General features: G+C 38.4%; 1 long non-coding RNA gene across 1 annotated transcript in view; it reads right to left on the bottom strand.

Annotated features, from left to right (window-relative positions):
- LOC126212885 (uncharacterized) overlaps positions 1-22,512 on the bottom strand; it is a 297,383-nt gene that overhangs the window by 227,587 nt on the left and 47,284 nt on the right. The window lies entirely within an intron of this gene.

Genomic DNA, 22,512 nt, shown 5'->3' with positions numbered 1-22,512 from the left:
GCCGATTTCAACTGGCGAAAGGCGCGTTCGCATTCCGTCGTCCAGACGAACGGAACACCTTTACGGCGTAAGCGATGAAGCGGAGCTGAAATGGAAGAGGCATGGGGGATATAGCGATGGTAATAATGTATTTTACCCAGCACACTCTGTAGCTGCTTCAAATTCTGCGGCGAAGGCAAGTCTTGTATGGCACGGAGGTGCTCTGGACTGGGAAGTATGCCTTGGGCATTGAGTACATGTCCCAGATATGGCAAGTCACGAGCAAAAAACACACATTTGTCCTTCCGCAAGCGAAGACCATATTGTCGCAAGACCTGAAATAATGTTCGGAGATTGGCTAAATGTTTGTCATCCGTCTTTCCGGAGATCACAATATCGTCCAGATAGTTCGCTGCAGTAGGGACCGACGCACAAACAGTTTGTAAATATTGCTGAAACAATGCAGGGACGGGTGCACACCCGAATGGCAGTCTTTTGAATCGATACAAACCAAGATGCGTGTTAACCACCAATACGCGCTGGGATTCTTCGTCCACCGGTATTTGCAAGTACACATCTGCTAGGTCCAACTTCGAAAAATATTTACCCGGGCACAGTTTGTCAAAAAGATCTTCTGGGTGGGGTAAAGGAAAAGTTGCAGTCACAAGTTGTGGATTCACTGTTGTCTTGAAGTCCACGCAAAGTCTCAACTTTCCGGAAGGTTTTTGCAAAATGACTAAGGGTGAAGCCCCGAGAGAAGACTGCACACGTTCAATTACACCCTGTGATTCTAAATCATGTAATGTTCTTGCGACTTCATCACGCAATGCGTGGGGAACATTGCGCGCTCTGAAAAATTTCGGTTGCGCGTTTACTTTCAGTTCCAAATGTGCTTCATAGTTCTTAGCGCAACCAAGGCCCGGTGCAAAAATGTCTGCAAATTCTTCACATAGACGATAAACACTGGCTGAAGGCACAGTCTGGTTCACTGATAGGACCGGATTGACTATAGACAAGTTAAACAACTGAAATAAATCTAAATCAAACAAGTTCACTGCAGAAGAAGAACGAAGAACGTAAAGTGACACAAGTTTTGTTTGTCCCTTGTATGTTGCAAGAAGGCTGCACTGTCCTAACACAGGGATATGCTGTCCTGAATAACTAGTAAGCTTAACATTGGCGGCACGCAACAGAGGTTTGCCCAGCTGTTTGTACGTGTCGTGATTGATCAATGAAACTACAGCTCCAGTATCGAGCTGGAACAGAATCACTTTTCCGTCGAAGTCCAAATCTACAAAAAGTTTATTGTCGTGCTGACGACAAGAGCGACTGTCTCGTGCAACGTGAACAGACACTGGTACAGAAGCACTTGCGACGTGACGGAATTTCCGTCGACGCCGACGCACACTTTGTGTGGGACGAACACGGTCATTGTTAGAGAGAGTAGCACTGGGCGGAGTGGCATGAACTACATGAATTTCCATGGACGAAGGTTCACGAGCCTGAGTATCCTTGGTTCGATTCCGGCGCGAAGCAAAGGGCCTGGAATGGTTGTGAGTGACCTTTTCAGTATAGCCGGCTGCGATTGTCTGCCCAACTTCTTCTCTGAAGATAAGATGCTGTTTTGGAGGAATTTTTTATAATCTTAAAATATCTCCGTACACTCAGGATACTTTTAAACCAATCTCACTATATTTTCAGTTCCACAAACAAGCCACCATACAAATGATTCATTTTTTGTAAGCCCAACAATTACCAGTCCAACAGATACTCTTACATACCGGTACTTTATAACAAATGCAATCTAGAAAGTTCTTGTAAGTCCACCATCTGTACCTCACGAAAGTACGTGAATAAGTAAGTGTCTTGTCTTTTCTTTAACAGCATTCAACTGTTTTCAATAATGACTGATGTAGCACCATCACGGATTACAGCGCGTTTGCTCCTTGATCTGGGCGTGGAACTTCTGAGACGAGCGCTGCGACTACCTGCCCGCTCCGATTGACCGTCCGATACACGCCAGTCCTTCACACAGATAATCGTGGTGCAGTAGACACAGTTCCACTTTCAGGTACTCATCTTTAAAATAACACCTGTTCGAGATGGTGGAAATAAGAGTGTCTCTAGAATTTACCCCGAAATTCTCGAGGCACTACAGAAGGTATCAGCCAACAACATTCATCACAATTAAACAACATATATTCAGTATCTCCACTATGTGGTGTGTAGCAACTACCCTTTTCATAACATTGTCATTATTACATAATGGATTTTCCCTTGTGTAAGATTAGAGTTTAATGTCCCATTGACCACAGTAACAAGGACAGACTATCAGGTTTCTACCAACAGACAGTACATGCAATGGTTACCTTGTCAAGACTGGAGCTTATCTCTTACTATGTGGTCTCCATCAAGACGGACACATATCTTCCACAAGGCTTTTCGCATCAGATCTGTGGCTGAATAGCAGCCAACTGAATGTTGCCTCAAACCGAATTAGTGATACAGAAAGAAAATAAACAGAGAGGAAATTTGTTCAGGGCATAAACTTGAAACTGATAATAAATTGATAGATTATTTGACCTAAAGTTGGCTTTCACTACACAATGTGTTTTCACAGAAGTAGTTTTCTTCTTAATTGAAATTCGTGACATCATGACATTATTATGTTTGAGAATTATTTCCAAACTAAAAAAAAATATATAAAAAGATTTTAGTGGCAACTGAAGTACAGTAAGTTTGATTTCGTGGCTATTATTTATTTTCGTTTATCTTCTTTCCTTTCCTGATTTTCTTCAGATGCCATACGTGGCACAGCTGTTTATGCCAGAATGATGGATTTTCATTTCCTTACAATGCAAATGAAGGTGGAAAAAATACTATTTAGGTCAAACAAGGTAAAAAAATACAGAAACCCTGTTTAATTGCAAAAGAATGAAATACCGCGTAACGAGCTTCAGAAGTTATGTGAGGCTATTTGTCTGTATGGAGGCTGAGAAGCTGGAAGACTGCAGCGAAGTGCAGGAAGGCTTGCAGAGAATCAACAATTGGTGCAGCTGCTCACACTGTGGGTCACTGTCAAAACAGATCTCCTTGTTGATACACCACTCTGTAGTGAACAACAGTTTGTCACTGAAGAGATCATTCCAATTTCCGTCTACTGAAGTCTTGCTACAAGAACTGCTCTCCACACAACAATGATCTGTACCTGTGCACATTTTTGCATTTATGCAAAAGCAAAGTCAGTTATGTTGTATTTGCTTCTCCAGTGATAGTACGTCTATAGGTACTAAGTTTCCGGTAACATTACAGTGAGAGATATACAGAAGATGAAATGGGTTGTGGCTAAGACTGTCAATTCATTTGTTTATCAGGTGCATAGTTTATCAGAGGCCATTAATTGATTTGGACATAAACCTATAAGAATGAAGTCACTTCTTTTATCTTGGACGAATACAGTTTAAAATAACATAACATATCATACAGCTATGTTACATGCCTGGTTTATGCTTTAGGGGCAAAGGTTGTGATAATTCCTGGTCTTATGATGCAATAAATCCATCATTTGTGGATGACCTGGGCAATAATTTACTTATTTCTGCAAACATGTTTGGGAAAAATAATTTCTTAATAGAGACTCTCCTTCTGTGTATTTAACAAGATAATATTAATGGACAAAATTTCTGTGATTGAAATGGAAATGTCTAGTTGCGGGCACTGATTTGATTGTGTTACTGAATCTATAGCTATTGTAAATGTAAATGATGTGGTTGAGAGATGGTTATGACAATTCACTTCATGGAGTATGGCTGGTGAGTGCCATGTCTAGACTTTTGTGAGGGGATTTGTGGGGGGGAGGGGGGGGGGGTGGAGCTTGTGAAAGTTTACACTGTCATCTCATATCTGTAACTGAGTAGGCTGATGACCAAACATAAAGATAGCGCCACTGTAGTTTCTTTGTTGCCATAAACATGATGCTGCCACAGAGTTTCAATGTCTGCCTGATGTCTCTCCTGCTATGCAGTGCTGTGATGGGAGACCTCAGCAACATCTTTTGAAACGCATCAGGCTGGTGTTGGGCACTTTTCTGGATCACTGAACCCCACTCACATGAGTTTCACTAAGATATTGATGGCAATGAAACAATTAACTCTGAAACACACACTGCCTGAGAAAGTAGAGAAATGTGATTACAATTTTTGCAGAAAAGTTGCTGAACATATCAACAATGTTTTGCGTTCAGTAGCTGCAGAAGACTGTTATCATCAAGACTGGTATGCTAAGTTAGTGTCAAACCCCTCCTCTGTTTGAAACAGGGGCCACACTCTTGGTACCAAGTTTGATGCCACTTTGCATTTTCTAGATTCTTCAGAGAAATCCCAATTTTCACTGTAGGATTTATTGCAGAAAGTTAATCAATTACTCCCAGACTGATACGATTGCTATAAAAATGCTTAGAATACAAATTGACCGAATACTACAGTTCTGGAATCGTTCCACAAATATTCAATGAAACATCTCCCAACCCCCAGTCTGATTAAGGTTCATTGATGATATATCTTATGATCTGGACTCAGGGTCAAGGCCACCTATCCACATTCATTCAGAATCTCAACACCCTTTCTCCTATATGCTTCACCTGGTCCTCCTCTACACAACGTGCCATCTTCCTGGAAGTTGACCTTCACTTCTCTGACAGCTCCATCTGCACCTCAGACAACATCAGACTCACTAACCACCAACAGTACTTGCATTTTAACAGCTGCCATCCCCTCCATACAAAAAAAATCCCCCCCACATACAGCTTATCCACCTGGGGACCACATATCTGCTCTGAGGAGAACTCTCTTGCCCTGTAATTGAAGCCCTTCACAGAGAGCAACGTTCCCCCAATCTAGTCCACAAACAAATTTCCAATGCCTTATTCTCACACACCGCCGTCCTCCCACCATACCCAGGAATCAGCTAAAAGGAGTGGCCCCTCATCACCCAATATCACTCCAGACTGGAACAAGTGAACCATATTGTTCACCAGGGCTTTATCTCTCTTCCTGCCCTGAAAGAGGGACATCCTACCCAAGATCATTTGCGCTCCTCCTAAAGTGGTGTTTCATTGCCCACCCAATCTACACTTCATCCTAGTGTATCTCTGTGCCACGCCCACTCACATCCACTTATCACAGAGATCACATATATTTGACAGACCAAAGTACAAGATCTGCCTTCTACTCTAGTCATGTCACTGGCTTATCCTACCCCATCAGAGGCTGGGCCACCTGTGAAAGCAGCCATCATATACCAGCTCTGGTACAATCACGGCACAGATTTCTGTATTGTATGACTACTGACCAGCTGTCCACCAGGATGAATCGCCATCTCCAAACTGTAGCCAAAAGCAAACTAGTCCATACTTGTGGCACAACATGCAGCTGAACACAAAATGATTGATTTTAATGGCTGATTCACAACCTAGGTTATATAGATCCTCCCCTCCACCACTAGCTTTTCTGAACCACACAGACAGTCTGTTTCTGAAATTATCCTGCCCTCAACCTACAGTAACCTGTTGTCCCCACATCTTCAACCCAACAATCTCCATCCCCTCCATCCTGTCACCCCTCCCAAGTTAAGCTGCTTTCAGCATGTGCCCCATCCCACTGGCCACTACAATCGTGGCAGCCATATACCTGCCACCTCTTCCTCCCACATTCCTAGCCATCAAACTGGCCAGCTGCATTCTGGCTGCTAGCTACCCATTACCATCTCATCTCCCTACCTCCCACCTCCTTTCCCTCTACCCACCACGCTTGACTCTACCCCACTACAGTTATCCCACCTGCCACAAAATAAAAATAACACTGACATTCTAGCCTAGCTGAGTTGGCAGCATGGGGAGGGAGGAGGGGGGAGGGAGAGAGAGAGAGAGAGGGAGAGAGAGAGTGAGAGAGAGAGAGAGAGAGAGAGAGAGAGAGAGAGAGAGAGAGAGTGTGTTTTTTAGTCTAGTTCATCAAAGGATAAATCTTAAAGCTAGCAAGTTTTCTTTCTTGTTTGTGCCTATCAATAACTCAATACTTCTGTTTTTGGTGAATGGTCTTCTGTAATCCTAAAGTGTTTATCTTGTTTAAAACATGCATATGAACTTCTTTGAGCAGAGTTTCACTAGAAATATTTTTTGTCATAATAGATGTCTTCAAAAGATGAACTGTTTTTCATAAAAACAGAAAAGTAAAGTTCAAAAACTTAAATTAGGGGTGGTAGAGGCAGACGCTCACCACACTAGGGGAGGGAACTTTCCTGTTTCTCACTACTACATCCAGTATGAGTATTTTCCTAAAGTTTCAGTAGCTTATAAATTATTTCCCCTATTTTTCTTAATTTGGCTGGGTATGAGAATGGCGGCAAGCTATAGGTTGACCACTGATTATTCTTAACTGTTTTTTGAAAAAAAAAACAATGTTACCTCAAAGAAATAAGACAGATAAAAAATTATCAATTATATTCGCTGAGTAACACATATTTAGAACCATGGATATGGCATGACATTAACAACATGGTTTAACACTGTATCTTATTTTTATTAATATTAGCAGACGCAAATTACTCCATTGCTATCCAAGGCCCCCCCCCCCCCCCCCCAAAAGAAAAATTCAAGGTAAGGACATCATCATCCTTCTGCCCCCCTCTCCCCCCCCCCTCCCCCCACTCTCCTCCATCAGAGGGAGGAGCAAGCTGTTTGAGGGCATGCTAACTGCCCTTGCTAGCCATAGGTTTTAACAACTTTTATTTTTATTGCACTTATATCCCTTTTCTTGCAAAAACAGGGTAATTTCTTTTGTTCAATCTTATCATTTTAAGTTATTTCTTTAGATTTCTCTTATAAATTTTACACATATACCTAAATAAAAGACAAGAACATTGAATTTATATGAGGTGTACGTATAGCTAAAGAAAATATTATAAGAAAATGGCAAGTAAATAATGTTATGCCTTGAGGTTTTTTCTCAGGTTCCAGCCTAGCTGGGACTAATCTTTCCCTTTCTATCATGGCAGCCAAAATGGTATGCCATGGTGTCACACAGACTACTCAGTCTTCAGTGTCTTTTATCCTCTTCGATGTTGCTAATATTATGATTCAGTTCTTCCTGCTGTGCCAGCCACCCCTTGTAGTGGATTACTTCATCAGTTGTCACTGTTTGGTCAATCTTTGCTGTTTGAGTTGATCTGACTCTATCCTTTCAGGTAGCCTCCCTCATTCATGTTCTGCAGTTGGCCAACATCATCTTTTTGCCTTTCATCTCAGGGTGATCGTGGATGTCCACCTAGGGTGTCAGCATCTCTCATGTTGTTGAGAGTGATCTTTAATTTTGTAGTCTGTTGTGACACCCATTTGTGCACTGACTTGCATCAACCACGACTCTGCTTGTGCTCACTGGTGATGGGCTGCTCAGTAGGTGGCTGGCCTCCTTCAGTAGGGGTCAGGCTGCTTCCAACTCAGCAGATCGTACACTCCTCGCAACAAAATTATATATGATTGCCAATGAAGTATGTCAACGAGTGTGACAATTCTCGTTGTAAGTAGGTTCAATCCATGCTCACCTATAGTAACTTCATTAACGAACTAGAAATATGTAATTTAAAGAGGTGTCTTATTTTAACTATGAGTCGACAGAACTTTATAAAATCAACATAAGACCATTCCCACACCAAAACGTGGGAAGTAACATCGTTCACAGAAGTTACCCCATCTAGTTCAACTACTGTGTATTGTCTCAACACTGTCAGACTATGCCCAAATACTGATGCTGCATGCTTGAGGAATGTGCATAAAATACACTAGAAGACATCATTAAGTCCTTCAAGAATGACTACAGATTTTTGGCTTATTTAAGATACATGGGCAGTAAGAGTACATTATGGAAATGCTCATAAAATGACTGTATTCCAATCATGGGATGGTAAGTAATGTTGTAAAATAAATAACTTACGATGTACGCATTTAAAGTAGTTTTATTTTTCCTATCAACAAGTGAAGAACAGTTCTTGGTACATTTCTTGAGTTTCATCCTTTGTGGCCATTATTCTGAAGCAGTTTAAATCTCTTATTAACGCCCCATTCTCTGAAGAATTTGCTTCTATTCTACATTAAAGTAATAAACATGCTAATCAACAACTGTTAATATAGTGTCTATTCTTATTAGATAATAACTGTACTCACTGTAATATGTAGAGAATTGGTAGTATTTCTACACACTGTGCTGTGATCTTTACAATTACATTTTTACAGATTTATTATTCAGTTGTGGCAAAGGAAATGCACCGAAAGTAAAGATGAGCAAAATATGGAATTGTAATTTTATTAAACATTACAGTATTGATTGAGATTTTATTACACTGGCATTCATTGTCTAATATTCTAGGTTCATCTTGGTTTGCAGGGACCAAGGGCATAAGATATATTGCATTAGTAACACCACTGACAAAATACTGTCAAAGAATGTGAATTTTGCCTTGAAGGAGTTTCCTGTACAGCTTGCTTTCTGTGTTTAAATATGTATCTAATACTCTTTATTCGTGGGAAAAGCAATTTCTAAATAACCAATTTTTTAATCAGTGATTTTGTAACACTTAAACAAAAAACATTGCAAAAAATTCAAATCTGCAAGGAGTGATAATATTACACAGAAAACCTAAATATTTGGAGCCCATAATGATTAAAAATTATCTTGTATTTAATGTTCTTTGAGTAAACTTGCTGAAGTCTGCGAGTTATGCAATACACCGAGGAACATGTGCAAGACAGTTACACCCTAGTTTCCTTTAGTCAGGACACAATAAAAAATGGTAACACTAGTTCCCATCAGGTCACCGATGTTAAGAGCTGTTGGGCTCAGCTAGCACTTGGATGGGTCACCATCTGGGTCTGCAAGTGCTGTTGGAAAAAGGTGCACTGAGTCCTTGTGAGGCCTATTGAGAAGCTGCTTGGCTGAGGGGTAGCGAAACTGGTCACGAAAGCTGACCATGGCTGGGAGAGTGGTGTGCTGACCACAAGCCCCTCTGTATCCACACCCGGTGATGCCTAAGGGCTGAGGATGACACAGCAGCGAGTGAGTACCTTTGGGCCTTCATGGGCTGTTCGGATGGTGTTTTTTTTTACACTTTCTTGTACATGCTGAAACCATGTTATAAATGGGTTTACATCCACTGACTATTATATTAAATGTTTGTTGATAGTAAATATTAGAACTGAGAATAGTTAATTAAAAATTATAATGATACAGACGTATGTATGATACCCTTTAGAATCAATCCTGAAAATTTGTACTGATGCACAAATCCAAGAGGATATCATACTTAAAAGCACTGGCTGCAACTAATTAATTTACTCAGGAAACTTGGATACATTTTGTTATAAGACACAGCTTCCATTAATTTTGTTATAAGGCACAACTTCGATCCATTTGAACCTGCTTACAGTACTAAAACCTAGGTGCGCCTCTATAAGTTTTACCTGACCCACTTCCCTCCAATACAAAATTGACTTGATGATTCCTTGATGCCTCAAGATGTGTCCTAACAGTCAGTCCCACTGTTTAGTTGTTAGATTAATTTCTCTTCTTACCAAATTTATTCAGTACCACCTATTTAGTTATCCAGTATACCCATATAATCTTCACCATTCTTCTCTATCACTACATTTCAGATACTATATTCTTACGCAAATTAATTTTCAGGTTGTGTAAAAAATACTTTATCTCCCTAAATGAACACTGACATAACTAGACTGAATAGGCGTTTTGTTCTGATGACGGATCTGTAGTGTAACAAGAGGGTTAGGTTAGGGTGGCTAGGTGACAGTTCAGTTGCGTGTGACCAGGCTGAATGGGGAAGCAGAGTGTTAAGAGTAAAGTATTGTCCCATACCTGTGCAGATAGGTATGGGTGAGTACAGTGGAAGTGGTGGGGGTTTTGTTGTGTGCGAGTATTATCTGGTAGGGAGGATTCAGTTCAACGGATGAGGCCTACCCAAAAGCAGAACTCCGGAGCTACAGTTAGCGAGTCTGCAAAAGATCATATGGACAGCTCATCCCAGTATGAATAATGATATAACTGACTGGAGTGCCTAATAACAAAATCACCTCATTATCAAATAATGCAGCTGCTGAACCAAGTACACTGCTCAGCAGATTACTGCAGACTAAGATGGTCACTCCTGCGTAACAAAAACGTAGACACACTTGGGGCTGTGTGGGTGCCAAACTATTTGGAGCTAGATGTAAAATAATGATTTGTAGAGTAGCATGATGTCCATGTTCATGCCATATTTAGTGCACTTTTTGCTATAAAAATGAACTGCAAGGTAAATTCAGAAAGCACATATCGGATAGTACACAAGTATCTCATGAGTACATGACGTATATTGTTCGTAATCTAAAAAAATGTGGTGGGGGACTGTCATGCTATCTTTTAACCACGTACAATAAATAGTTCTAGTTTATTTCATGATAAATAATTGAGAAGATCTAACTGGTATTATTAGATCACTTCAGTATATCACTGTTTACATTCCATGCAATTACTGAAGTTTAAGTATTACATTATTCGGTCATCTTTTCATATATCTCCTTATAACAGAAGACTATGTACAAGTGAAGACAATAATGTGCTGCTGCCTAAGAATCGACCTTTACCCTTTTGTGGTGATGACTCATGATTATTCTTATATATAAATGTAAGGTGGAAACAAGAAGACTATATTATGTGTTAATATACACTGGCTCAGTGAAGATAAGATATAACTGTACATTTCATGGGGGATGGTCCTGTCATACTGTGGCAGCTCGAGCTGGCATTCACCACCTGCTCTAGTTACACCCAAACTACTACCAATAGCTTTTTCCTCTCTTTTCTGTCTCTGGGCATGTTTTGGTTCTGATTTTCAGTAATATTTGTATGTGATGTAGGCATAAATCCGCCCATCTGTTATTTAGGTCTGATTTCATTGTTACAGTTGTAGTCTCAGTATGTGACAGCAAAAACACAGTTAGTTTTGTTTAAAACCATGTTAATTAAAAGTTATGTCTGATTAAAATTTTTACTACAGTAAATAGCAGTGAAAATGTTTTGGGCTAATAAATAGATTTGGTAATGATGATACCACTCATTGTAAAGACTAGCATTCCAACTTTTCATTAACACAGTTAGAATTTTGTGGAAATATTAACTTACAAGATAATTATAATAAAGTTCAGAAGTAGACACATTTTATGTTGCAGATTTTGACTCTGTGCTTATTAGAGTTCATCTTTGACTGCTGTACTTCTGTTACTCCAATTTGTATGCACAGGGTAGCTTACTCCATTAACTGATTGAGACATTAGTTATCTCCCACAATTTTCAGTATTGCGCTTGTACCCACAAACAGATTAGTGCCAATGCACATGAGTAAAACTATTCCATATACTTTTCCAAAGTCCTAGATCACTACACTTTTTACTAAACAAATTATTATTAATAATTATAGTCTATCCTCAGTACTATTTTTTCTTCATTTGAAGGTAAGAAATTGGTCATCATCCAACAATAGGACCTTGAAGACAATGTATGAAAAAGTGAAACCAAAATTGTGATGGTGTGTACATTTTTGAGCAAACATCATCCTGAAATAATTAAGATTTTCAGCTTTATGACTTCAGACTGATGTGCTACCAAAGAGATATCATAGAAGAGACTACATAAATCAAGTTGGTGAGCTTACAGTACTTGCGCAATACAGTGACCTTAGTGTGGACGATACAGTCCTAGAAAACGCAATGGAAGCGGCTGCAGTGTTACAGCCCATGGTAAAAATCATAACCATATTTTTGTACTGTATGCCAGACACTAATATTAAAGCAGTTGTACAGACCTTGGAGAAAATTGATTTATTTTTTGGAGAATGGTCTAAGGAAAGGATATATATATATATATATACTTGGAGACATAAAAACTGATTTAAGACTAAGGCAACGACACAATTTAGGTTTCTTAAAATGCTAAGATTGGATGACTTGTATTGCATTACTGATAGTTCATAACAATTTTTCTGTCGTCATCATGGTTCATTAATGATACTCCAGATAATGGCAGGGTTTTGACTACCTCCCATCATGTCCTGAAATGGAAAATATACACCTCCCCCCCCCCCCCACACACACACACACAAACAGAGGTATTCCACTGCCTACTCAACTCACGCAATATCTTTGTATGACCCTATTCCACCCCTGCTCGAAACCAGCTGTCCCATGGGGCTTATCCTGTAATAGATCCAAAACCTGACCCATACTACAACACACTCCAGTCCTGTCCCAAGAATCTTCCATCCCATCAAAGGCAGGGACAAATGTGAAAGCAGTCATGTGATCCACCAAGTTAACTGCAACCATTTTCTGTCATTCTACATGGTCATGACCACTGCCAATTTGTGTGTCCACATGAATGGCCAGTGTCAAACTGGCCAAGAGACAGCTGGATCACCCATTTGCTGAACATGCCACCCAACATGATATGCTCGAATTCAATGACTGCTTCACTGACTGGATTCTTTCCACCCACACCACCATCCAGATTTCAACCTTTCCTGCTCCCACTCCAACCCTACACAACCTTCTACCCCACTGGTGGGTTGGCAGAATCCTTTTCCCTTCTCTACTTTACTCCACTTCCCCCTACCTGCCCCAGCATCTGCAGATGCTGCAATTAGCAGCTCACTATCCTGTCTCTACTATGTCCCAGCATGCTCCCTCCCTCCCCCCCCCCCCCTCTCTCTCTCTCTCTCTCTCTCTCTCTCTCTCTCTCTCTCTCTTTTGCCTGCTCAATTTCGGTTTTCCATTTTCTAGATTTGCCAGTGACTCTAAATTATTATTGTTCACATTTCACAAGTGGGATTTCAAACAATTTTTGTCATTTCTACATGACTACATAAAATGCACATGATTTGTTTTTCACTGTAATGTCAGTCATTCATAGTGGTATCTGAAACTGATACCATGATTTAATGTATAGTTTACTGCAATAGGTGTGCAATTGTTGCCACTTGCAGAATTGTAAGATTCAGTTTTTTGATTCTGCTATCTCTCAATTGTACTCGTAAAATCATAGTTCTTTTATTTTGGACTACGCCATACAGTACTGAGAAGTTCACAATCAATGTTGCTTATTCACTACCTGTATATATTCCAGTTACTGCTCTTGAAATATCTTGGCAGGCTGTTGTAGCACTTGGGTCTATTCATAAATTTTTGTTTATGTGAAGTAATGGTATTGTGATCATGTATCTTATTACACACATTTGATTGATCTTTATGGTATACAGAAAATAAAAAGTAGCTGTGAAAATAAATATCTTTTCTTATGTTTTCTTGTCTCATGTCCTGAAATGAGGTCCTTCCTAAACAAGATTACACCTACTTAACCAAGAGTTGTTTTTTTTGTAGCTCTTTGTCTTAGGCAATTTTCATGAAATATTTATGCTGGATAATAACTTCTGGAATGTATATCTGACTCAGGTGCTACTGCTCTCTTTTACAACAGTGCTCTGTTAGTGTATGTACTAACCCAAAGAAATATTATTATTAGAACACGATATCAATTTGTCAAAAGGAAGGAATTATGTTTGATCCAAGAGCTATAATGCTTATCCCTGAATTAATTAAAAATTTGGTGATTAACACAAACTGAATTCAATTATGTCAAAGAGAATTTTAATCCAGAAAGTTAGGGAAATGCAGTGAAAGGTTTCATGTACTATTTTATTTATTCTATTTGGCATTCAGCAGTATAACACTATTTAGCCAAGGTTTCCTTCACTTGGAATGTGTTGATTGTTTATGGATTCATCACCTCAACAAACTCATTGTATTAGTATGTAGACAACTCCATAATTTCACTGTAAGATGTGCACATTAACACTTCATATACGTATTGTTGTAATTTTAGTTTTTCTAAATTTGTCTAATGAACTTATAGTTCACTTAACAGTAACTCTTACAGCCACATCTTGTATATGCAGAATAGAAATCTTTACAAAATGGACTCATTCCTCATATGATTTGTTTACTCCACGAAATAGAAACAAACACTTCATGTGCCAATAAGTGCACTGTACAGTATAGCATTTAGTAGTGCAGTTTTGGGCAACCTGTTTTTCCAGTTGGAAAGGAAGTTGCTTCCAAAATGCTTTTTTTAATGTGCATTCTTCGCATACTCAGTTGTATCAGTAGCCACATTTTATGTTTAATGCATCATTAGGAAGCTTTTCATCATCATTAGGGATTCTACAGTTGCCCAGTGAATAGCTAGACACACTATGTAACATCACTGACCTAGTTATATTGCTATCATTCTTTCATAATGCTAAACATATGTAGTCTCATTCTCTGAAATTGGTTGAATATGCACTCCAATATTTCAGTGATGGACATGACATCATTGATTTAAGCTTGAGATTACTTCACATTTCTTAGTGCCAAAACACCCAGTGATAAAGATTAACTTCTGCTGTCAACTATTTTTATAGTTGACATAAACCAAGTCAGCTACTACACTTGATGAACTCTAAACAGTGGCAGGTTCTTTCCATGGTGAAGTCATCATCCAAGTCTACAAAAAGCAAATCTTCATAAAATAGCATTTGAAAGAACTTTGTCACTGAAGCTTTACTAACACTTTAGCACAGAGAAGTTATGTGGATGACTACAGACAGATTTTCCAAACAAGTTCATTAAATAATCACACTGTGGGACTGTAACAGTAACATCTTCTCATATTAGTGACTTTGACGTTGAAATGTGGAATGAATGAGTGCACTCTATGAATTTTTACATTGAGATATTAAGATGAAAATAGCTAATCATGACTCTGCCATGGAGATGTTACTGTAACGATTAGTAGGACCTGAATTCCTATTGCTATATAAAGAGAACAATTTCGAAATTAGTGTCAATGATATTATGGGGAAGCAAATAATAATTTGGTTTATCTATGTGATAGATGATTGGGAAATAAAAATGTTGGGCAGATTATTTTATTCATACCATGTACACTGCTGTGGGAATTTACAGAGCTTCTTGTAAATTCAACAGGATAGTAGTTTTCTTTATTTCTTAACTGTCAAATTACTCTGATAACCAAAGATATTTTCTAGTTCAGAAAAATTACAGCAAGAAAATTATAACTACATCTATGATTTCATAAACATACTTAAAGGTCCAAATTATAATATCATTTCTTGGGCGTGGAAACTTTAATTATAAATAACATTTTAGTTAATGGCTTGTCACAAATAACAAAATGTACACTGATAAGAATGAAATGAGGGCTTTCAAATAATTTATGTCGTTCTGTAAATAAACAATTATTGGCTCACAATATGTTCCTGAGCATATGGCTTCTGAATAAAGCAAATTACAGATATCTCTTAAGAGAACATGTACAGCGAAAAATTAACTACACCATTGGCATTAAAAGAACACAGATAAACTGATGAATAATGAATTTTACTGAAATACAAATTTTGGTGTTTTATATAAAAGTGGTACATCTACTACCAGCATAATATAAAAAAGAAATGTAAGGAGTAGATTTATAGCAAATGGAGTTACTCCAACTTGCTAAGTTTCAAGTTCCTCATTTGTACAATAGAATCATATATTTGCTGCCCCCAGCTCAAAAAAGTGAGTCTACACTTCTCAAATCCAAAGTGGTGCATATCAATCAGTGATTATGAAGCTACTGTTGATTTCTGTAGCACTGCAGATAATCTAGCTGGATTATGAAAACCTACCTAATTTGGGATATCTTTAACCCAGCACACAGCACTTATATACATAGTACACAGCACTACAAAAGCAAACTTAAGAGAGGGGCATATGAGGGCAGTCAAATTAATACGAAAAAGGTGGAGAAAAAAAGTCAGTAAACTATTCATTAATACAGAAGTACTTGCTATAGTTGTTAACACATTTATTTCACTGTAATTGCCTTACAACGGTCAACGCTTATGTGGAAAAATGACAGCAGTTGCCAGGTACACACCTCTTTATCTGAGGCAAAGGGACAGCCATGAATGTCTTTCTTCAGTGCTCCAAAAATATAGAAATCACATGGGGAGAGATTGGGACTTTATGGATAACATGCAAGTGTTTCCCAGCGAAACTTCTACAGCGTACTCAATACAACCATGGCAGGCGGTTTATTGGCTGTTCTCTTAAACTATGTTGCAGAGTTTTGTCTGGGAAACCTTCACACAACCTCCATACAGTCCCAATCTCTCCTCATGTGATTTACATATTTTTTGAGCCTTAAAGAAACTTTCTTGGTCTTTCATTTGGTTCACACCAAGAGGTGCACACATGAATACAATCATTGTTTTGTAGACAACCGCAAACATTTTTCCATAAAGTGGTTGACCATCTTGTCTCACAGTGGCATAAATGTATTCACAGCTATGGTGATTACTTTTGAAATACTGAACAGTTTACTTACTTTTTTCCATCAGCCTTGTTTTCATTTGACTGCTCCTTATACATGGAGCTTTTATCTAGTGTACTCTTTCTGAAGTTTTGCATCAGTGTAACCAAAATTATTATAACAAAAAAGATGAAGGTGACAGGGTTCAGATCCCATGCAGAGCCAAACACTAAATATTTTGATTTCATTCATCGCTTTCAAATTATTTTTTAATTCTGCTGTGTTGACTCACTAAAAGGTATCAGATAGATTATATAATGGTAAGACAGAGATTTAGGAACCAGGTTTTAAATTGTAAGACATTTCCAGGGGCAGATGTGGACTCTGACCACAATCTATTGGTTATGACCTGTAGATTAAAACTGAAGAAACTGCAAAAAGGTGGGAATTTAAGAAGATGGGACCTGGATAAACTGAAAGAACCAGAGGTTGTACAGAGTTTCAGGGAGAGCATAAGGGAACAATTGACAGGAATGGGGGAAAGAAATACAGTAGAAGAAGAATGGGTAGCTTTGAGAGATGAAGTAGTGAAGGCAGCAGAGGATCAGGTAGGTAAAAAGACGAGGGATAGTAGAAATCCTTGGGTAACAGAAGAAATATTGAATTTAATTGATGAAAGGAGAAAATATAAAAATGCAGTAAATGAAGCAGGCAAAAAGGAATACAAACGTCTCAAAAATGAGATCGACAGTAAGTGCAAAATGGCTAAGCAGGAATGGCTAGAGGACAAATGTAAGGATGTAGAGGCTTATCTCACTAGGGGTAAGATAGATACTGCCTACAGGAAAATTAAAGGGACCTTTGGAAATAAGAGAACCACTTGTATGAACATCAAGAGCTCAGATGGAATCCCAGTTCTAAGCAAAGAAGGGAAAGCAGAAAGGTGGAAGGAGTATATAGAGGGTCTATACAAGGGTGATGTACTTGAGGACAATATTATGGAAATGGAAGAGGATGTAGATGAAGATGAAATGGGAGATCTGGTGAGCAAGATGTATGAAACAGGCGAAATACCCTCAGACTTCAAGAAGAATATAATCATTCCAATCCCAAAGAAAGCAGGTGTTGACAGATGTGAAAATTACCAAACAATCAGTTTAATAAGCCACAGCTGCAAAATACTAACTCGAATTCTTTACAGATGAATGAAAAAACTGGTAGAAGCTGACCTCGGTGAAGATCAGTTTGGATTCCGTAGAAATACTGGAACACGTGAAGCAATACTGACCTTACGCCTTATCTTAGAAGAAAGATTAAGGAAAGGCAAACCTATGTTTCTAGCATTTGTAGACTTAGAGAAAGCTTTTGTCAATGTTGACTGGAATACTCTCTTTCAAATTCTAAAGGTGGCAGGGGTAAAATACAGGGAGCGAAAAGCTATTTCCAATTTGTACAGAAACCAGATGGCAGTTATAAGAGTCGAGGGGCATGAAAGGGAAGCAGTGGTTGGGAAGGGAATAAGACAAGGTTGTAGCCTCTCCCCCATGTTATTCAATCTGTATATTGAGCAAGCAGTAAAGGAAACAAAAGAAAAATTCGGAGTAGGTATTAAAATCCATGGAGAAGAAATAAAAACTTTGAGGTTCGCCAATGACATTGTAATTCTGTCAGAGACAGCAAAGGACTTGGAAGAGCAGTTGAACGGAATGGATGGTGTCTTGAAGGGAGGATATAAGATGAACATCAACAAAAGCAAAACGAGGATAATGGAATGTAGTCGAATTAAGTCGGGTGAGGTTGAGGGTATTAGATTAGGAAATGAGACACTTAAAGTATTAAAGGAGTTTTGCTATCTGGGGAGCAAAATAACTGATGATGGTCGAAGTAGAGAGGATATAAAATGTAGACTGGCAATGGCAAGGAAAGCGTTTCTGGAGAAGAGAATTTGTTAACATCGAGCATAGATTTAAGTGTCTGGAAGTCATTACTGAAAGTATTTGTATGGAGTGTAGACATGTATGGAAGTGAAACATGGATGGTAAATAGTTTGGACAAGAAGAGAATAGAAGCTTTCGAAATGTGGTGCTACAGAAGAATGCTGAAGATTAGATGGGTAGATCACATAACTAATGAGGAAGTATTGAATAGGATTGGGGAGAAGAGAAGTTTGTGGCACAGCTTGACCAGAAGAAGGGATCGGTTGGTAGGACATGTTCTGAGGTATCAAGGGATCACCAATTTAGTATTGGAGGGCAGTGTGGAGGGTAAAAATCGTAGGGGGAGACCAAAAGATGAATACACTAAGCAGATTCAGAAGGATGTAGGTTGCAGTAGGTACTGGGAGATGAAGAAGCTTGCACAGGATAGAGTAGCATGGAGAGCTGCATCAAACCAGTCTCAGGACTGAAGACCACAACAACAACATGTTGACTCGATGATGAATCTGTCATGGCAGACCCATGATTATGTTGGGACTTCTTAATTAACACATACATGATAGATTTTTCCATGTGAGCAGTACAACAAACTTTCCCCCCTGTCTCCAACCCCCACACCCCTCCACCACACAAAAATTCATAAGACCAATTTCGTTTATCAGTTTCTTTGGGTGGCTGTGAGGAACAAGGACGTAACTGACAAGAAACACATAACACTGGACATTATAATAAATGCATAATGGAGGTACTGAGTCAAGAAAGGTTCAACAAAATGACTTTCATCCAAACAGCCCTTCATCAGAATCTCTCTCTCTCTCTCTCTCTCTCTCTCTCTCTCTCTCTCTCTCTCTCTGTGTGTGTGTGTGTGTGTGTGTGTGTGTGTGTGTGTGTGTGGCCACATCTGTGCGAGTTGCGTTTGTGTATTGTATGCTGTCTAAATCTAATGAAGACCTGTTTAAACGAAAGCTGTGTTTGACAGTCTTTTTGTTGTGCTACCACTATATGGTGAGTAGCAACTATCCTTTTCACAATACTGTCAAACATAAATCTTCCTTTTTTAATGCTGTGAAATGACAAAGCAGTCCAGGGACAGTTACTGGTGTCACTATTTTAAACCAAACAACTGCTTTTGTTGTTATAGCCAGTGCTCGATTTGTGATGATATGCTCTGGTAAGTCACAGTACTGGTACCTCTTCCTTTTTACAAATCAATCACAGGTCATAGCTGTTGCTACTTCTACTTGTTTTATTTCCACACACACACACACACACACACACACACACACACACACACACACACACACACACACAACACAACACAACACAACACAAAACACACAAACACACACACACAAAATGGGATGATATAACATATGTAAGAGACATAACTCTTTTTGCAATAAACAAATTTATTTTACTGCAGTTGTTTTTAAAATGTCATACTAAAAAATTACATTCACTGCAACAGTATCTCCAACACAAGATATACAAGTGTTATCCACTTCAACAAACATTTTATGACAGTGAGTTTTCACAGTGGAATGTAAACCATTTGATTTTTTTAAAGTGTATCTATGATACTACTATTGACAGTGCCATAACATTAATATATTACCGGCCACATTAATTTGGCACAGATGAAAAAATATAAAATAACAGTCTTGGGTATTCGCCATGGCCTATCCTTAGTAACCATCCCAGAAAATATAGGGTGGTGGCAAAGAGCATTTGGTTGTACAATCATGTAGTTCTGGTGTGGTACTGGATTTGCAATGTGTTTCTGAAGATAAATTAAGGGTATACTGAAAGAATTAGTGAATACTTTTGATAGAACCTGGCAGCAACGAAAAGAACAAACATAAACTGCATGTCGTATTAGAAAAGAATTAAGTATGTACTGATTAGTAACATAAATTTTGTATGTAGAGCACACCATTCCATCGCCAATGCGATACAAATCAATCTCAAATGAAGTACCTAGGAGTAAAACTCATACATTTGGGCATGTATTAAGTTGTCAAATGGTGAGACATAGAATCAGCTAATCTGATCATGTACTGCATTCACATTGCATGTGGGCAGCTGCAGATAGTCATGCTACGGATTTACTGACAGTCAGTCACTATGTAGGTGCATGTTCAAGGCATTAAGTATTCTAACAGCACGTTCACATTATATACATTTACTAATTTGGCTTGACATAAATAAACCATCACAATTTCAAAATAACAGATATTTCTTCTACGCATTCATTGTATTCTGTACATCCCACCATGAAGGTGAACCTACAGGGCTAAGGAACAAGTGAAGGCACACTTTAATAAAAAAAACAACCAAACATTGCTTAAGCTGTACACTATCTTAACAAGAAACTATCACAATAGTGCTTAATACTAAGTCTGTTTATACCAGTTAAATGTCTCATTATTTTCATCATGGCAGTGACAACAGCAACCATTACGAAATTGTCTCGAATGACAAACAGCCACAGTTGCACTAAATTATGTTTATTTTAAACCTTGACCATGGTTTCAGATATAATAATATAGCCTTCTTCAGAAGTCATACACACTAATAAATGAAAAATGTCTTAGGCCAGTGGCTGTAGTCAGAGGTAGTGGCAGAGGACATACAGTACCATATGTAATTTTACTTATGTTTGAAACAGGCTTATGTCTGTTGAAGTTATTTTATTGGTCTTGACGCAGCTGCTGGGCTAACACATTTTTCAGTTATTAGTGTGTATGACTTGTGAAGAAGGCTATATTATTATAGCTGAAACCGTGGTCAAGGTTTAAAATAAACATAATTTAGTGCAACTGTGGGCTGTTTTTCATTCGAGACCAGTTAAATGTGTTCTAGTGAATTAGAAAGACAGCTGCTGCTACTTCAATTATATTAGGTAGCTGCAGGCTGTCTTGTCAGAAAATTAATATTTACTTCATTAATCAAGTATTTTTTCAAAGAAAAGAATAACCTAAATATGTAATTACACAGGACAGTTTACAGAACACTACTTTCCATCCATCTAATGAAGGAATCAAATCCCTGCACTAAGATAATCAGTGGAAGGAGTCTCTAATGAGGTATGTTTTAAAATCTCCTTTGAATTGGCTGAGATAACTAATTATTTGCTGCATGTTAGATGGGAGATTCTCAGATATCTTCATACCATAGTACACAACTTTGTTCATTCTTAGGTAAGAATGCAAAGTTCACACAAAAGTTGTATTTCTGTATTGTATTGATAGTGCAAATCACAGTTTTAGCTTGAATGGATTTTTCACAACCACACTACACCTTGAGTAAAGTAACACTATGATTGTGACAGTGGCTAGGAGTCAGCCAAGCGCAGTTCTTTCTTGACACCTATGTGCCCCCTATAATGACCGACTTTCTAGGCACCACACAGCTTTCTCAGGCACAGTAAGGGGAGAGCCCACTGTTGCTCTGTCTACCAACCCCACTGACGTACTTCCCACTGCTGCTGACAATAATAAAAGTAATCTGAACATATGTTTTGCTTTATTTTCATTGCATGTGCAGCTTTTGCTCATTCTAAGTATGTGGAAGGATGTACATAATGAACAACCCTGCCCCACCATAGCTGTCTGTCAACCAAGAAGTTATTTTAATCAAAATTTAGAAGAAAACATAATAATAGTTTTTATCACTAAGTCTGCCAAAAGTTCTCAAAAGCATCAACAATAGCCACAATATACAATATATATGTACCATCTGATGATAAATCACTTATCAGTTTAAAACCGCTCATAGTAAATAGAAACTGAAGAATAAAACCAAAGGCAAGTAGCTACTGTGAACATTTACACAAATTTAAATCTGAACTGAAATTGCTTCTTCTGGCAACTTCTCTAAAGATGGATATTTAACACAAACCTTGTGGTATAAAAGACTACAATGATTGCTTGTGCTATTTAGAAGTAGATGTAAATATTCTGTAACAGTAACATGAGCAGTGACACAGACCAATATGTTCATCATTATTACTTTTCATCCAATAAGCTGGCTGGTAATCTGTAAATATCCAATATATAGCCACAAACACAAAAAAGAGTACCGAGTGTAAAACCAATGTAAACTACATTTTGGTAGAAACAGACCAATGATCCTTGGAACATAGCACT

Source organism: Schistocerca nitens, chromosome 11, assembly GCF_023898315.1.
Source record: "Schistocerca nitens isolate TAMUIC-IGC-003100 chromosome 11, iqSchNite1.1, whole genome shotgun sequence".
Taxonomy (NCBI): domain Eukaryota; kingdom Metazoa; phylum Arthropoda; class Insecta; order Orthoptera; family Acrididae; genus Schistocerca; species Schistocerca nitens.
This window is presented reverse-complemented; position numbering and strand designations above follow the sequence as displayed.